At 37.7% G+C, this 15,678-nt stretch overlaps 1 protein-coding gene across 2 annotated transcripts in view; it reads left to right on the top strand.

Moving 5' to 3' along the window:
- The window catches only part of LOC110832887 (uncharacterized), a 357,980-nt gene that overhangs the window by 124,518 nt on the left and 217,784 nt on the right, over positions 1-15,678 (top strand). The window contains exon 1 of one of the 2 annotated variants that reach the window (XM_087348734.1): positions 3,722-4,853. The exons of the other annotated variant lie outside the window; for it this stretch is intronic. The gene's annotated coding sequence lies outside the window, so the exon portion shown is untranslated. Of the gene's footprint in view, positions 1-3,721; positions 4,854-15,678 lie in introns of those variants that run through there. 2 annotated transcript variants of the gene reach the window in all.

Below are 15,678 nucleotides of genomic sequence, written 5' to 3'. Positions count from 1 at the left end.
TAAAACACGTATGTACGTTATTTACCGTGTTTATAAAATCAGTCCAAACCCTAACCTCAGGTTCTGTTTCTTTAACATCCATTTCAATCTTTTTATCCAGTTTACGTCATTGACTTACGTTTTTCTTATCCCTTGAGGATTCCCACCTGATTGACAGATTCAACTGATTCAGAAACTCTTGGGCAAATAAAAACGTACGCACTGTTCTATAAGTATGCATTTTCATTCTAAACTGCGGACGGATGGACATAGAAACAACAGATCAGACACGACGAAGATTTCATGCATGCGTTGCTGGGAAGAGCGTCCAAGCAGCTCAGATGTAGGAAAACATTTATAAGCTAAGCGGGCTCTAGCCCAGAATATTGCATTTCGAGGTTTGTTGGGTACATCGGATATTCATAGGTTCTGCTCGCGTTACAGTCCCACACCATCCTTTAATGAGCTCAGTGTTTATCTCACATACCCGTACATTAATGGTGGCATTACCATGACTAACATTAGTTGAGCGATTACTTCTTCATATAGCCAAAGTTTACATGTACTCTGTCATTTTTGCTGCAGTTTAGAGACATAAACGAAACATACCTGAGTCTTACCCTCTATGACGTAATATTTCCATTCACGATATGAAAGTATAAACTCTGATTTGAGGTTCTCAAAGCGGTGAGTAAAATGATGGCTGTCTTCTGGGTTCTAGACGTGTAGTATGGTAACAATTGATATGTGCAGCAATGATTTCTAAATAGTTAGTAAATTGCTACCATACTACACGATGTTTCTTGCAGTGATGTGTGAAAATATTTTCATTTTTGACGAGACGAAACCATAAAATGGCAGGTTGATTTTATAACATTTCGGAAGTAGATGTTTCGCCTTCGCAATGAAGCATGCAGTGTCTACTAAAGGTCAACAAAATATTCTACCACAAAACGGAGTCATCTGAATGTATACATAACTTTTGGCTCCTAGCAGCCAGTAACTACAAGCAACAAATGACTTTGGTGTTCTTACATGCACAGTGGACGTATTTACAAAGCATTAAGAAGAACGAGTACACTACGCAGACGATTGGCAGGATGAGGGGTCTGGAATTTGGAAATTTTTACGTAAATTCCATCAGTGAGTCTGAGCGAAGCCACTGTTATCAGATACAACAAACCGACATAAATTCTTGGGCAGGAACAAGCGACCCTCTCCTATTGAGTGGCAGTTTCATTCGACGTATTGTACTCGCTAGTGGCTAGGTGTACAAGAATAACTCCGTTAACATGAGTTGTTATATTTATATGCAGGTGCCCCGTAAGTCGGGGCCATAGGATAACTCAGTTATTTACTAAAATACCGAAAAAATGGAAAACGGGAACTAATCCTTTCTTGCATTATACCGCTTATATTCTAGGAGGCTAACTACCGAGAACGCAAGAAGGCAGAACGAAAGGACATCTAGGAGCAAAAAGGTTTTATATTATGGATGTATGGATGAATTAAATGAATTTAATACGCTCTTAATTAAATTTCACATTTTAAGCGCGACGAAGACAGAAAGAGAGTTAGGATAGAATAGAAAAAATATAAGAAAGTTGAAAATTATGAGGGAAAAGTAACATTCTACTGAATAGACCAATTTATAAGAATTCAGTCCGTACTTCAAAGAAAACTCAAAGCGTCTCCATTATAAAGTTCAGTTTCAGTTGAACCATGCTATGTAGAGAAATAATTGCTGTTTCTTCTAGTTATATGAAATCCACAAATAAAGAGTCTTTCATATAGCGGCCACTGTGCTTTAAATTAAGCTTCTGACCTCAGTTTATAAGTAGGAATGAATCCTTCACATTCAGTTAGAATTGCCTGAGTTGGTTACGTGGAAGCTTAAGAATTCTTTAATGTGGCTTAGCTGCAATGTCTGTTCCTTAAATCCTTTATACAGAACTTCTAGAACGAACCACTTGAAATCTGAATAGAATTATAATATTAAATTTAGTTTTCCTTGACAGCTACTAACTCATGATGATGAGTTACACAGATTCAATTCCGCCCTCCGTATCTGCTTTTGTGTTCCGACAAAATTTCGTGATGAACGTAATGAAACCTGCTTTCTTACTGTAAGTTTTTCGACTTTACAGGTCTTGTGTTGTTAATATTACAGTCGAAACAGGCTAAAGCTAAACTGTGGCTCCTTTTTAATCAGAGAAATCTATTCATAAATTGAGTATGATTAGTAAAAATATTCCTGTGGACATTCAATGAGTGACTGGGCAGTCACCAGCTTCAAAGAACGCGCCTTGCTTGAGTGTATGAAAGGAAACACAAAAGATTATAAGAGCAATAACACAATGATTTATAGCAAGATTCGTGTGTGTTCGTTACTAAACTTTGTTATAAAGCCACAACAAAAGAAGTGATTTCAGCTTGTTCCTGCTATGGTTTTTTAGCTAAGCATTCCAGCTCCTCATAATGCGTTCAGTTCACTTTGTACGAAGAACAAATAAAACGAAGTGACGACTGGAAGTGTCTGTCGATTCATACTGAGAGCAAGATTTGATGTCTTGCCCCTGTTTAGTGCCCTCATTTGGGTGTGGCGTTCATGCGTTAAATCCTAATAATCAATCCCTTCATATTTTTTGTAAAGAAAAACACTCTCCCGTGAAATTGATTGGAACGTTTAGTTTGTGAATAAAATTATACGATAGATTACTTGTGACGTGTAGTGTATTTTGCATATTGAATATGTTTGAGGCAATTTTAAGGATTGTAAATCACATTCTGTGTTCATTCCTTCCACCGAAACATCCAACCCATTCAAATATGAAATAGACCACGAGGAGATATCCTGTAGTAAACCGAAATTTATGTTAATGTGTATCCTCCCATCTAGCAGTTCCTGAAGATCTATGTTAATTACATGCTGTTGATACCGTATCAGCTGTGGGAGAAGATGATGACGTGGCGCTGGGAACCGAGTTTCAGTAGCATCATGAATTAAAACATGTGAGGGGTTCTTGGATCACCTCCGTAAAAATCCATTGCTGATAGCCGACGTCAGTTCAGCTCGTTTCCGGATGTATGCCTCAAGGTAAAGTTATCTGAGCACCGCGCTCACAGGGGGCATGCAAATGAATCTCAGCGAGTTCTCGACGTCGTGGTTGGACTGTACCACACTCAGCCGATGGGTATACGAGGTATTTTGGGAGATTAAGCGACCGAAGCGCGAAGTCTCTCTCTCTCACAACTGGTGCAGAGACCTATAATGAGTGGAAGTTCACCGCCACGCCACCATACTCCTTCGTAACATGCTGATTACCTTGCAGGCACAGCTTTCTTAGTGTGAAATACACGCGAAGAAGACGTACAGAAATGAAGTGTTGATCGTGACGGTCCAGTGATTAACACTCCCACTTCGTATTCGGGAAATTCCCAAGTTCTATCTTCGGCTCTGAGGCCGCCGGTCATGGCTGAAGAATGAGTTATTTACGGCAGTTCCTGCCGTGGCTGTTTCAGTGGTGCCTTAGCATTGGCTACGACGTTCTTGTCCGTTCATCAGTCGCATTAATCCTGTTATTCCGCGTTACGTAACTTATGTTTTTGTTTAGGCGTCTTGATTTCAGCCAAGAATGTGTCAGTCAGAATGCATGCCGTGGATCCTAGTACGTTTCAACAACAAAGACGTCGTAACCTTCGCAACGTAACACGATTTGTTGGGTGAATCAGACCAACTGTACCTTTGTCATTAATGGTACAACAATGACAACCATGAATCGGGTAGTGGGAGAAACAGATTGGCCAATTGTGGCGACACGGTACAGAGGCCGCTGCTGCAGTGCTGGTAGTGGTACTAGAGGGGAAGGCAAGTCAGCCTTCCCAAGGCAAGGCAGCACAAGGCAGACCAGGTATTAAGAACGGCTGGCTCCCTACTACCTGCTAGCCGGACAGGAAAATGTAGGTCTTTGGGTCTTGATTGGGTGGTGATGGTGGGTGGGTCAGCTGTTTCAAGATGATGGAGAAGGGGGAGGAAAAGAGATGAGAAGGGGTTATAGAGAAAAGACAAGAAATATAGTGCCTTGGGAGGATTGACTCTGTGAGTGGAACTGTTGTTGTGGAATATAGTTTTAGTAGTGCACTAGTACCTGTGTCGTAAGGGTTATTGGCATAGTCTACTGAACCAGTGTTTGTGGCGGTAGCAGCTGGCCTTCCTTGTTGCTTGCGCGGGTACTTCCAGGTGGTGGTGGCTCACGTTAGTCAAATTGTGTCTATAGGCGGATGGACACGAGGTTCAGTTTTCAAAATGAAAATATTTAAGCTTTAAAATATCAACACATTTGAGGACTGAATTTGTGGGACCGTGAAATAAGTTTTTGTGTTTTTGAGAAGTGCTGTTTTCTTAAACTGTGGATGGAAGTGATTGAATGAAAATTTTATTTAATCCAGTAAGACATGAGTGTAAACAATTTATTAGTGAAATAGAACGAGATAAACTGCAACATTTGTTGTGAAATATTATAATACCTTCACAACAGTTCAAATAAATCCAAAGACTAATAAATGCTGGCTATTTATTTGTAAACATACAAGAACCGTTATAGGGATTTTCTAGTATAGAGAGGACTGCATTTTCGCGTGATAAAACACTTGTGAACACTTCGTGATTGTTGTGCTGAAATCTAATAATTTATGTATTTATTATCTGGCCTAGGAGTGTTGTGTTGTTGACTAGTTTGAGTGCGTCCTTTATTCCGCATAACAGTGATTATATGAAATATACCTTCGTACACGCAAATTAACTTTCAAAAAAGTCAGAACGGATTGATATGTTTCAGAAACGAAACAAGCGCTGGAGGTGTTGACTGTCTGAGGTAAGTTCACATGTGTTATGAGACTTAAGGTGTTTGCATTGATGTCACTAATAATTAATTAAGTCAATAACAAGAGGACCAGAGTCACGTGTTTACGGGAAGTATTTATTCTCGTCACACTACTAATGGACTAGTTCTAAGATTTGGCCATGACAAGCGTCCTTAAAGGCCCATGCATCAGTCTGACCTTCAACAATTCCGTCAAATTTATTCCAAGAGAATTCCTGAAACGCCTACGAATTTATAAATATCTTTAACATATTTTTACCGTTGTAAATAGACAACTTGGCTACAGCTTAAACGTCGAAATGTCTGAGAATTATTTTAGTAGACTTTATTAATCTTTTCTTCATTATAGTTATTTCACGCCATAGTCCGCAAGGTAATTCGAACATACAAATAATAAATGAACAAAGAAGGAATAAATTAAAGGAAGTTAGATAAATCACTGGCGAAAACCCACAACAGGGTTGTAGAGCCGAGATACAACAACTTACCCCATGAATTTAATTTTTTGTAACTTATCAGCTCGCCTATTCAAACTTTTACGCATACTCTTCGGATTTATTAGGATTTCAAGATTATTTCGATCCCATTTTGGTAGGTGACATGTCGCTAAATGTGGGGCAAACAAAACGAAATGTATTACAAATCTCCCTGAACAAGGTTGTGCTGTTCATATCTTTCTCACTGGCTGCAGAGATAGAACATTGATTAACAGAAAGATTCTTAAGTCGAACGTACGTGAATACTGTGGCCTTAGACGTGCTAATTTGTAGAAATATGTACAAGGAAACGAATACGAAAATACTGGATCTGAAGGTATTTTAGAACAAACCACGTCCCTGCAAGAATGTTTGGCGAGAAGAGCTAGGCCCATTATATTCTCAGGTTAAGGTGTCCTTTTTTTGCTATATTTATTTAAAAAAAATACTCCCGCTACTTCCATGCCACATAGAACACAATATTAGTTTTAACATATGTTGAAGTTGTTGTAAGTAAATAAGCGCACAATACTTAATCCTTTGAATCCGTCACAGGTACTAATTACGTTGAAGTTTTTACAACATATCCTCGCATATGAGGAGGGATGTGTTTAAACTTGAGGGGGAGGAAGTAATTCAAAGCTGGAGGGAGAATGATGAATAATGAAGTTGCCTCAAAATGTGTAAGCCTTATACTTCGATCTATATTACACGTTAATGAAATCGAATAGGACGATGTGCACAAGCTTACATGGTCGAGGCGAGAAATTGGTTAATTTAATTGGAAAACCTCAGTAGAAGAAACCATTTAGAAAACCTAAGCTTTGATGGGATGATAATACTAAAGCTGATCGTAAAGACATAGGGTATGGACTGGATACATTTGGTGTAGGCTGTAGTTGAGTGATAGGTTTATATGAACAAGATACTGAATCTTAAGATTCCATAAAAGGTGTTTCTTTTGTTGACTGGCTGAGTGACTATTCGGTTCTCAAAATAGACTGAGCACAACGGAGTTATAAGCGGTCTAAGATCAGCATCCCGTTACATGCAACATACCTGTCTGATAATATGTTTCTTCATTAAATAAGAAATGAGTATAATTTAAATTTCAGTGCCAGATAATATTAGGTCTGTGTGTATCGCGAATAAAACCGCGTAATACGCACGTGGCCAAGTGCCGGTTACCTCCTGAGTAGCTCTGCTCTAATGAAAATTAAATTTCTTACAGATGTCAGTTGTAATTATACTCTTCCTGCCCCGAACACTCCGCGACTAATTCAGTAACCTTCTAATTAAATGTTACAGCTGGACATGGGATCAGAGTTCAATCTTAAACACTACCGCTGAGTAATTTAATAGTAATAACCGCTGTGAAGTGATGGTGTACATTACACGACCTCTCGAATTGAGAACCTATTTCAGACTCAGTTCGTGTACAGATGGTTGCATATCATTTGGGAAAACAGCTGATACCTTCAGCCCTGGGCTGTGCAAAAACGTTACATTTGTGTAAGAGACAAGTTCTGATGCTAAAAGAAACACAGTTTTCTTTAATTTAAGCTGTAATGCATTGTGGTATAATTGCTAGGATTTTTCAGTTTTATTTCGTATTGGGATATCCTAGGCCTAGGATGTATAGTTCTGACCCAAGTTTTCCGCTTTACATAACAGAATCATCGTCTTCCTAGTTGTGATAAAATAAAACAATAGGAACAAAACACGAACTAGAAAAAGCTGTTGAATGCCAAACAGCCTCTGCAATAACATCCCGTATTAATCACCCGCCAATCCTGTTTGTCAACTAACATAGAAGTAACGAAACTGTTATCTTTACATTAGCACACATTTCTTGGTAAATATTTATATCACGCGTAGAAATATCCACGGTCCTGTAACGACACAGTTTCTTAGACCAATTTATATTTCAATTAAAATATCTTTCTTCATTTGCCCTTGCTAATCAGTAAATAAGTGAAATGTGACCAGACTACAGGAACTATGCACAAATATAAAAATCTTAGTTAAAAATAAAATTGTCAAGGTATTTGGTAAACTAGGTGAAATGGGTGATTTACATGGTTTGTCGTTTAGTTAACTTGTCAGTTTTTAGTACCAAATCCTCATTATTGGACAGTATAGTCGGTGCAGTAGTGGAATTTTCAAGGGGAAGGCTAGGAGCGAGTCTCTTGTGCGATAGTATAATGCTGACTGCACCGAGGAGCTTATCGGACTGAACGCCCAAACAAAATAAATACACTGACCGTGTAACAAGTTGGGTTTACGACAGATGTACAGCTAATAAGTCATTTACACTTAAAACGTACAAATACATTCTTATTTTCATCATAATTTTGTTGCTGTATTTAACTTGTCTCGAGAAATATTCGCATTTTAAATTAGACTGGCAATCTTTTATGCAAGTCTGTGTGTGTGAAATTATTCGGCGTTATGTACATCTTACTAATTAGTTAATTACAGTCATTAAATTGTATGCTGTTGGATTATTGATAGCTATGTCAAATCGTGTAGTAAATGTTGAGGAATTTTAAATAATATGCTTAGAAAGTTTCTCTGGGATTTCTAATGCATCTTAAACACTTAATCACTTCTGCAGCAAGTATTTCATTACATTCCGGCAAGTTGTACTTCACAGAGCAACGTTGTATGTGCCTAGTTTGCATTTATTTCTGGTTCCGGTCAGGGAGAAGACTTGCACCCTGTTCACATCCATTTTGTTCCTTGTCTTTACGATCTCCAGACCGCGTAAATCGTCTTCCATATTTCCGTGTTTGCAGGTCACGACCCACATCTCCTCACACCGATCTCGCGTTGCATTATTATGGCATTAAGTTCAAATTTGTGTGAACACATTACTTCAGGACGAGTTTCATGCAGATGCGGTTTACTAACGGTTCTGCTGGTACGAGTAATACAGTTTGATTCGTTGAGCGGCTCTAAAGGTGAATGGCCAAATGTTTTTTGTTTTGCGAATTAGGTTATAGATTATCCTTTAATTCAAGAACAAAAACTTTCATCACTGAAACATGTAATTGCCATTTCTTTCAAGAATGTGTCGATGAGGCATGACACCGTGCATGAAATCTTCTTTTCAGCGGGTTCCAAGGTTTATGTTTTCCTGACTCGTGTAAAGTCGTCAAGAGGAATGCCGGACCAGTGACAACTTCGATCAAATTCATGTTTAATTCCACTTCTGGGTGTTATTTGTGGTTACCAGACCTCGTTAATGAGGGACAATTCAATTTTAAAACAACGGATAAAGTGAATCTAGATGGAGAATTAACATAAATATTGAAGATTTCTGTCTTCTGGGTTGTTGCGGTGTGTAGTCTGGTCGATGTTAACCAACGTTTCAGAGGTCATACTGCCTCCATCATCAGGGCGATGATGACAAGACTACATAGCGCAACAACCCAGAAGACAGAAATCTTCATACTCATCGCTGTGAAAACCTCAAATCGTACATAAATATTGAATTAATGACCAATACGAACAGTAAATTTAAGGTTTAAAATGACCAAGTCAGAGAAATTTTTATCGTTAAATTTGAAGTTTAATTTGTGATTTTAATTCTGAGTTTCTCGCGATGGTGGTTATAGTATGTAAAATTATTCTTTTCAACTCAGTCTACAGTCAAAATTATAAAATTATATAACTAAAACATTTCTGATTCTGTCTTCAATTAAAATTGGTAAGAAGACAGAACGCTAGCCTAGGACCTGGTCTGTGGCTAGCTGAACGAGGGGGCCCAACAGATGGGCTTTCCGACCTCATCCTCTCATTTTCACCTGAAGACAGAAGTTAAATCCAGCTTTCGAAGTATTGTAGTGTTATAATTTAGATGACGGAGACATTCCGAATGAACAATTTCACATATTATCGTATTGTCTGTGTAAATTTCTTTAGAAACTAAATCGGATTCAATACAAGAGCAGATACGTATAAGCCAAATTACATATTCTGTAGGCCTATTTGCGTGTGTGTAAATACGCGACGATACGTTATGTAATGACGCAGACAAAACAAGACATTACGTAATATGAATAATAGTGCAACAAAAAGTTTTCGGAATAAATTAATGACACCTTCTAGCCTTCACATATCGGGAGCCAGACAGGAATTATAAGTGAATATAAATGTACAGTTTTCTGTCCATTTAGGCTTAATGTATAATGTTGTTACTGAATATCCCAGTTATGTAAAGTTTTTCAGATACAACATAAGCATTTCGCAAGATTTTAATGCTTGTTTTTAACTCTTATAATGTAAAACAGAAAAATGTTATGTCTATATGCAACGTTTTGCCTGTTAAGCACCAGAAGTTCCCTAATTTTCGCTGTCACAGGGCTAAATAGATACAGGTCTACATTTCACAAAACGCCGTGTTGTAGTAAATTCTAGATTATAATTACTTTGACAAAACTGGAACTGCTAATGTCACTTCTACCTCGGATGTTTACCTGATCGTCATTTTGATATTATTCGTAGAAGGAAATTAAAAATGTTCACAGTTGTTGTGTCCCCAAATGACAGAATGTTTATGACAATGTCATGGAGACAAGCCAGTTCTTTCAAAACTGACCACGGAGATGAATGTAACTTAACATGTGTCTGTATTTCTTTATAAAAGATGCTGGAACACTGAACTTAACTGAAATCACAGTCAAATCTCCCGAGTAAAGATAACGGTCAGTAAAACAGGACACGTTATAACAGATCCATTCAGCACCGTTCAGAAGCCAGTCTGACAGTAAAATTTGTTACCTTTCTCTTAAGCTGATAATCGAATGTCTGCTTCATTCTGTGAAGTTCTAATAAATTTAAAATTACTTTTAATAGTCGGTGGTTGTTAGAATGCACATGTCCGAGTACTACTTCAGAGTGTCGGATGCTTTTCTTTTAGTAATCGAAATTCTTTCTTTGTGCACTTAATAAAATATATGTTACATCCTGTTTTCGTATTTAATACACGTAGAAGGGAGAGAATTTATTTTATATAAATGTCAAGCAAGCAATATCGTGTACTATAAAAGGAATAGTTTTATTACCGCGGTCTGTAACTGATGAGCGGCTGAAAAGGCTTTAAAGTAATACATCAGTATTATTCTTATCCTGATTGGTTCATGATAAGTACAGCTACCGCTTTTAAACACGTGTATACTTAGCATTCAATGATGACGTGTGTCCGCCCACTGTAATGTGAATGCATTTCAAACGATGCCGCAGAAATATGCCTTTGTATAAACCTTCAGTAGGCCTAGTTCTCTAAAGTAAATAGGAAAACATTTTGTTAACTAGAATAGAATTTATTTCCGTCTGTTAAGTCATTGTTCTAGCTAGATGATACGTCTAGATACGATAAATGTTAGTCGGATAACGTTCTGTACCCCAGCATTCGCGGATAATTGTCGGAGTGCGTGTAACGGTGTGAAAATCGTTGCGAGCATTATATTGAACATCTGCGACTTAAGGGCGGCGTCTTTTGAAAGAGATAAAAGGAAGGACGTCAGGTTTTCTGTTATAATGTAGTGAAACTTGTTATAACGCGCCCAATTATAACGCTGATTCCACTGCTATGACCATGTCCCCCAATATGATTACGTATGTTTTATACCGTTCGCTTGTAACGCCAGTACTGAAGCTGTCCTCTGACACTCGCTTTATATCCAAGTTTTACTTCACAGGGCACGTATACGGATTGACGTAAAATGCGTAAAATAAAAAATAACAACCAACTTGAACTGAGATAATACTTATCGCATAAGCAAATAGTCAGATAGATTTGCTTATTGAGTGAAAAATAGTCATTGTGATATGCAGTTTATTTCAGTTTAATTATTACATTGTTTTAATTTTCTAATAGGAACAAATAAGCTCAACTGGTTACGAACCTTGTTTATTACTATAAAATGTAAAGCTAATGGCTGTTGAGATAGAATCTGTAGCTTTTTAGTAGTTACGTAGATGTCACTTAAATCAGTAGTCCGAATCTTGAGTCATAAGCCAAGTTCAGCGCATCGAAGTCTTCAGATCGTTGCTGTAGGTACAACAAACACAGTTCCCTTGAGTAAAACACCGGAAACAACGTGGCTCCTGAGACAAGCAGTGTTCATTAATGTAATTACGACCGAAGTTCTCACGACGCGCATGCAACAGTGAAATGTCTCTTAAAAACAGCAAGTCTTTTAATTTAAAGAATAAATTAATGTTAATTAGATTTGGGGAAATTGAAGGACAAGCGAAGTGTACAGGGGGAGCTAAAAATCTTAAATGAATTACAGTAAGGAATAACGAGTAGGAAGTGAAGGCGTACTGAAAAGACTTTGATATGTTCGTCCTTTTAATTAATCCAACGGTTCTAGGCACAGCATAAAATTAATTTTGTTTAATTATATAGAAAACAGCAACAGATATGGGAAAGTACGTTGGATGTAAATTCTGTGGTTCCTTATTCTTTATAACCTTTGTTACAAACCTTACTTTGCTATGACAAATAGCCTATATGTCTAACTGACGCTCGAGGTGTGCAGAAAAGCAACTATACTTTATCCGATTTTAATGGGTATTTGTATATATATGGATAGAATTTAGTAATACTCATCAATGTCAAGTTTCATGAAATTCCTTCAGGGTTTCTCGAGTTGCGTACGGATAACCACTTTGAAGTAAATGCGCGCATTTACCGAAGTCCTTGGAAATTAACATACGCTAAGAAGTTACAAGTGGTTAAAGAGTGGATTAAATGGCATAGACACTTGCTGTTGCTAAGTTCAGAGACCTGCGTCTTCATGTGCCCTATTAGAAGATTAATGTATATGAAACGTTATGTGTTAAAACTAAGTGAAGAAACAGGTGAAGTCTTACCTCTTATCTTTAGGTTCTTGGTAAGTATTCTGGAAGATCAATTTTAATCTAAATTCGTTAAGTGGTTTGGAAGGCGAAACATGCTGGTAGACAAATGGACGGACAGTCTTCTGATTAAGTAATGCGTTGACTTTTTTTTCCTCGTCTGAAGAACGCGATACCTTGTTACGTTTCTGAAGCAAGACAGTTAGGTTGCTGTTGTAACGGGCGATCAGCTGAGAAGCAGGCTGCGTCCCGTGTAACGGGACAGGATCACGCAGCATCAGTACACCCGCGTTCCCTTTACCTGCGCGGACCATCGCCCGTGCCTTCCGTTCGGGTGTCATTTTACTCTTCTCATAAAAATCGTGTCAGGCACTTTTGTAATTAAGTAAAATGTTGAGAACCGGTGCTTATAAAGCGGATTGCCAAGAAAATGTGGATGCAAGGCTCCACGTTTTAAAATCTTCTTCAGGATCCGGTCGCTTAATGCACGTGTTGCTCGGCGCTTTATGACTCACGGATTTGCTGTCCACTACGCGATAACGGTAAATGTTTCAAGCAGCAAATTCTCTCCACGTGACAATTTAACCCGCGTATTTTATCTGTATACATATCACTCCAATCTTGTCTCCGCAGCGTTCAGTAACTTTTTTTTCTGATTTTATTTATGTATCAGCCTGTTGCACCGTAAGCTCATTGGTAAATCGTCATCATTATCATCTGGATATTAGATTAGAATGTTACCTGCGAATAAGGACGACCATGTCATTATCTAGGACAGAACTTAACCGGAATTACGTTGGTCGATTGCTGGCAATTGAATTCTTTTCTCCACTTCAGCATTCAGAATGGTTCGTGGTCCATTTAATCTCATACCCAGTGAAGTCAAGGATTTTTTCGCAGCGGTTTTAGATACAGTAGCCTGAAGTCGGCACTACAAAGAATTCGTGAGCCCCAACCTCCACATCCGGTATATTTTAATGTTATTATTCTTCTTCTGAAGAAAGCTACTTTCGTTTTGCACTCTTAGAAACCAAGAATAGAGACGCATCTGCAGAACACGTGTTTTAGAAAAAATAATGCAAATGTCGATGCTGGCGATTGACAATAGTGGTTATAAAAAGGACAGTTGTAAATTAGAAATCGGTCTTGCTTCTTTTCCACAATAATGCTAGTTCTCATTTGCATTACTGTAAACAATTTTTGTAAAGTCTATAATTACTCGTAAAACAGTAAATAGTGTTTTTTTGCGATAGATTAATCGGGATTTTTGAAACCAGTGCTAAGGACTAAACTTCTCAGAGAGAAGAAAGAATTTAAATACAAGAAGACAGTTGCAGATGTATAAAGTGTGCAATATTGAGAGTACTTTTAAAAATATGATATCCGATTTTTTCTAGTCAAGAAATCTCTCGCATTGTATGGACTGTGAATGTTCATTGCCATATTCACAGCAGAACGCAACGTGTCCTGGGCCACATCAGTTTAATTCCCTTCATATTTTCCGTCTAAAGTGTCCATTCAAATTCTCATTGTTCCATGCGTGCAACATATCTCGCCCATTTTACCTACTTAATTTGGTCATTGGACACTCGAATGTTCCTGTTATGTCCTTACTTCTTACGTAAAAATACGTTTGGTGTTTAGACAAGAGACAGAAAAATGAAATTCCATGGTTCGAAGAAACATTATACATCTTAAATTGGTTAATAATTTCTTTGTGAATTTAATTTTTATTTGTTGTCCTCTTTCTCAATTATTTAAATATTTACTTATTTTCATAGGATTTATTACTTAGCTTTGTGTTTTATTAAATAATAAAGATAATAATTCAATTAAATTCTTTATTATTAGTATACTGTATCGGCAAATAATAATAACAATAATGTTCATACAGCATAAGAATACAGCGCACAAAGAATCAGCGTTAGCAGGATTCCATAACGAGTAATTTATCCATAAATCATAAGGATTTATAGGTACATTATAATCTCACGAAAGACGAACGGAATATTATTGACCTGGAATCAAATACATTTTCCCGAACGTGTTTAAAAGTGAAAAAATTGTAGTTTACAAAAATAAACAGCCATATACTGCATTATATCGCCTCTTACTTTTTTAACCCAGATTATAATTCAATGAGTATTTTATGCTCACGTAAGGCATTACATCTACCTTCGTATTGATTTACAGGTCTAATGTCGTAAATATTAACTCGTACACTTTGATACTAACAGGATAGAATATTTAAAAGCATCATAACTGCGAGTGTAACGACTAAAGCAATTAACATGGCTTGAGATGACTGTGAAGACGCTCATGAAAATATCTTCATAAAATCAGACACACAAACAATGTAAAGCCCCGGGAAATATAATGGATGTATTATGCAGGACCGATGATGGCATTTCAGCAACGGGGATACGAGTGATCCTATATGGAGATGACGCGCGAGGTTGCCACAAGGTGTACCTGCTTAAGTAGCTGAGTCACGCCGCTGTGCGTCTCGAGGATACCTGATGATGAAGTGGAGCGACTCCAGGGTGCCCGCGTGATCTCCTTCGGTTACCACACTCTGCTTTTAAGTTTGTTTACTCGCGACTGTGCTAAGAGACTGGTTTCAGTTTTCGGGCTAGGACAAAGATTTTTCTCCTCGCTTGCCATCACGTCAGACCGGCTCTAGAGCATACCAATCGTAACGGAGGCTCTTTAATCGGGTTCAAGGCGGCAGGAGCGTGAAGGTCGCCACTAACTTTTAACTAACGGTGTGGTTAGGAGCACTGGATAACACGTTTTTAGATTGTGCTGATATCATGCTTGACACAAGCTGCTTTTTCTCAAATCGAATGAGCTGGTTATGAAATTGACAGTAAATATATTCCCGCTTCTATGGAACCTGAAAGTTTTCTGTGTTCACAAGAGCCAACCAATTTAATGTATCCTGAGCCAGTTGAATCAAATGTTTACTCTCACATCCTATTTCGTTCTTCTCAATTGTCATATCCTGTGCAAATGGAAAATTTGAAGTGTCCTTAAACATGAAATTTCATTGAAGAACCATAATGCATTTTAATTAGTCGTGGTACATTTCGAATTTATTTGAGAGCGGGTAGAGTCCGGAAAGGTGAGTTTTATAAAATAGGATATTGTTTATGACCATGTACGTGTGAGTGTGTTCTTTGGGCGGGTGGCCAATGTATCAGAAAAACGCTTCATGACAGAATGTTATTTTGCAAGAGCTGCTTCCATTCGGCAGGTTTAGAAGTGTTTTTAATCGAGACAAATGTACGAAAGGGATAACGAATAGGAAAAAATGGGATAAACGATAAAAGTGCAAAATAAGCAATTTCCCGTTGAATTTAAACGGGGTTTTCCACTCACAGTCGTAACATAGGCCTGAAGGTCATTATAAAGATTTTAATTTGATCAAAGTTCCTCGTAATTGTGTACAAAATTGTCTCCTGCAGTAA

This window comes from Zootermopsis nevadensis, unplaced genomic scaffold, assembly GCF_977971745.1.
Source record: "Zootermopsis nevadensis isolate Lab colony 2312 unplaced genomic scaffold, Znev_1.0 Znev_ptg000013l, whole genome shotgun sequence".
Taxonomy (NCBI): domain Eukaryota; kingdom Metazoa; phylum Arthropoda; class Insecta; order Blattodea; family Termopsidae; genus Zootermopsis; species Zootermopsis nevadensis.
The sequence above is the reverse complement of the archived record's forward strand: the minus strand, read 5'-3'. Positions and strand labels throughout refer to the sequence as shown.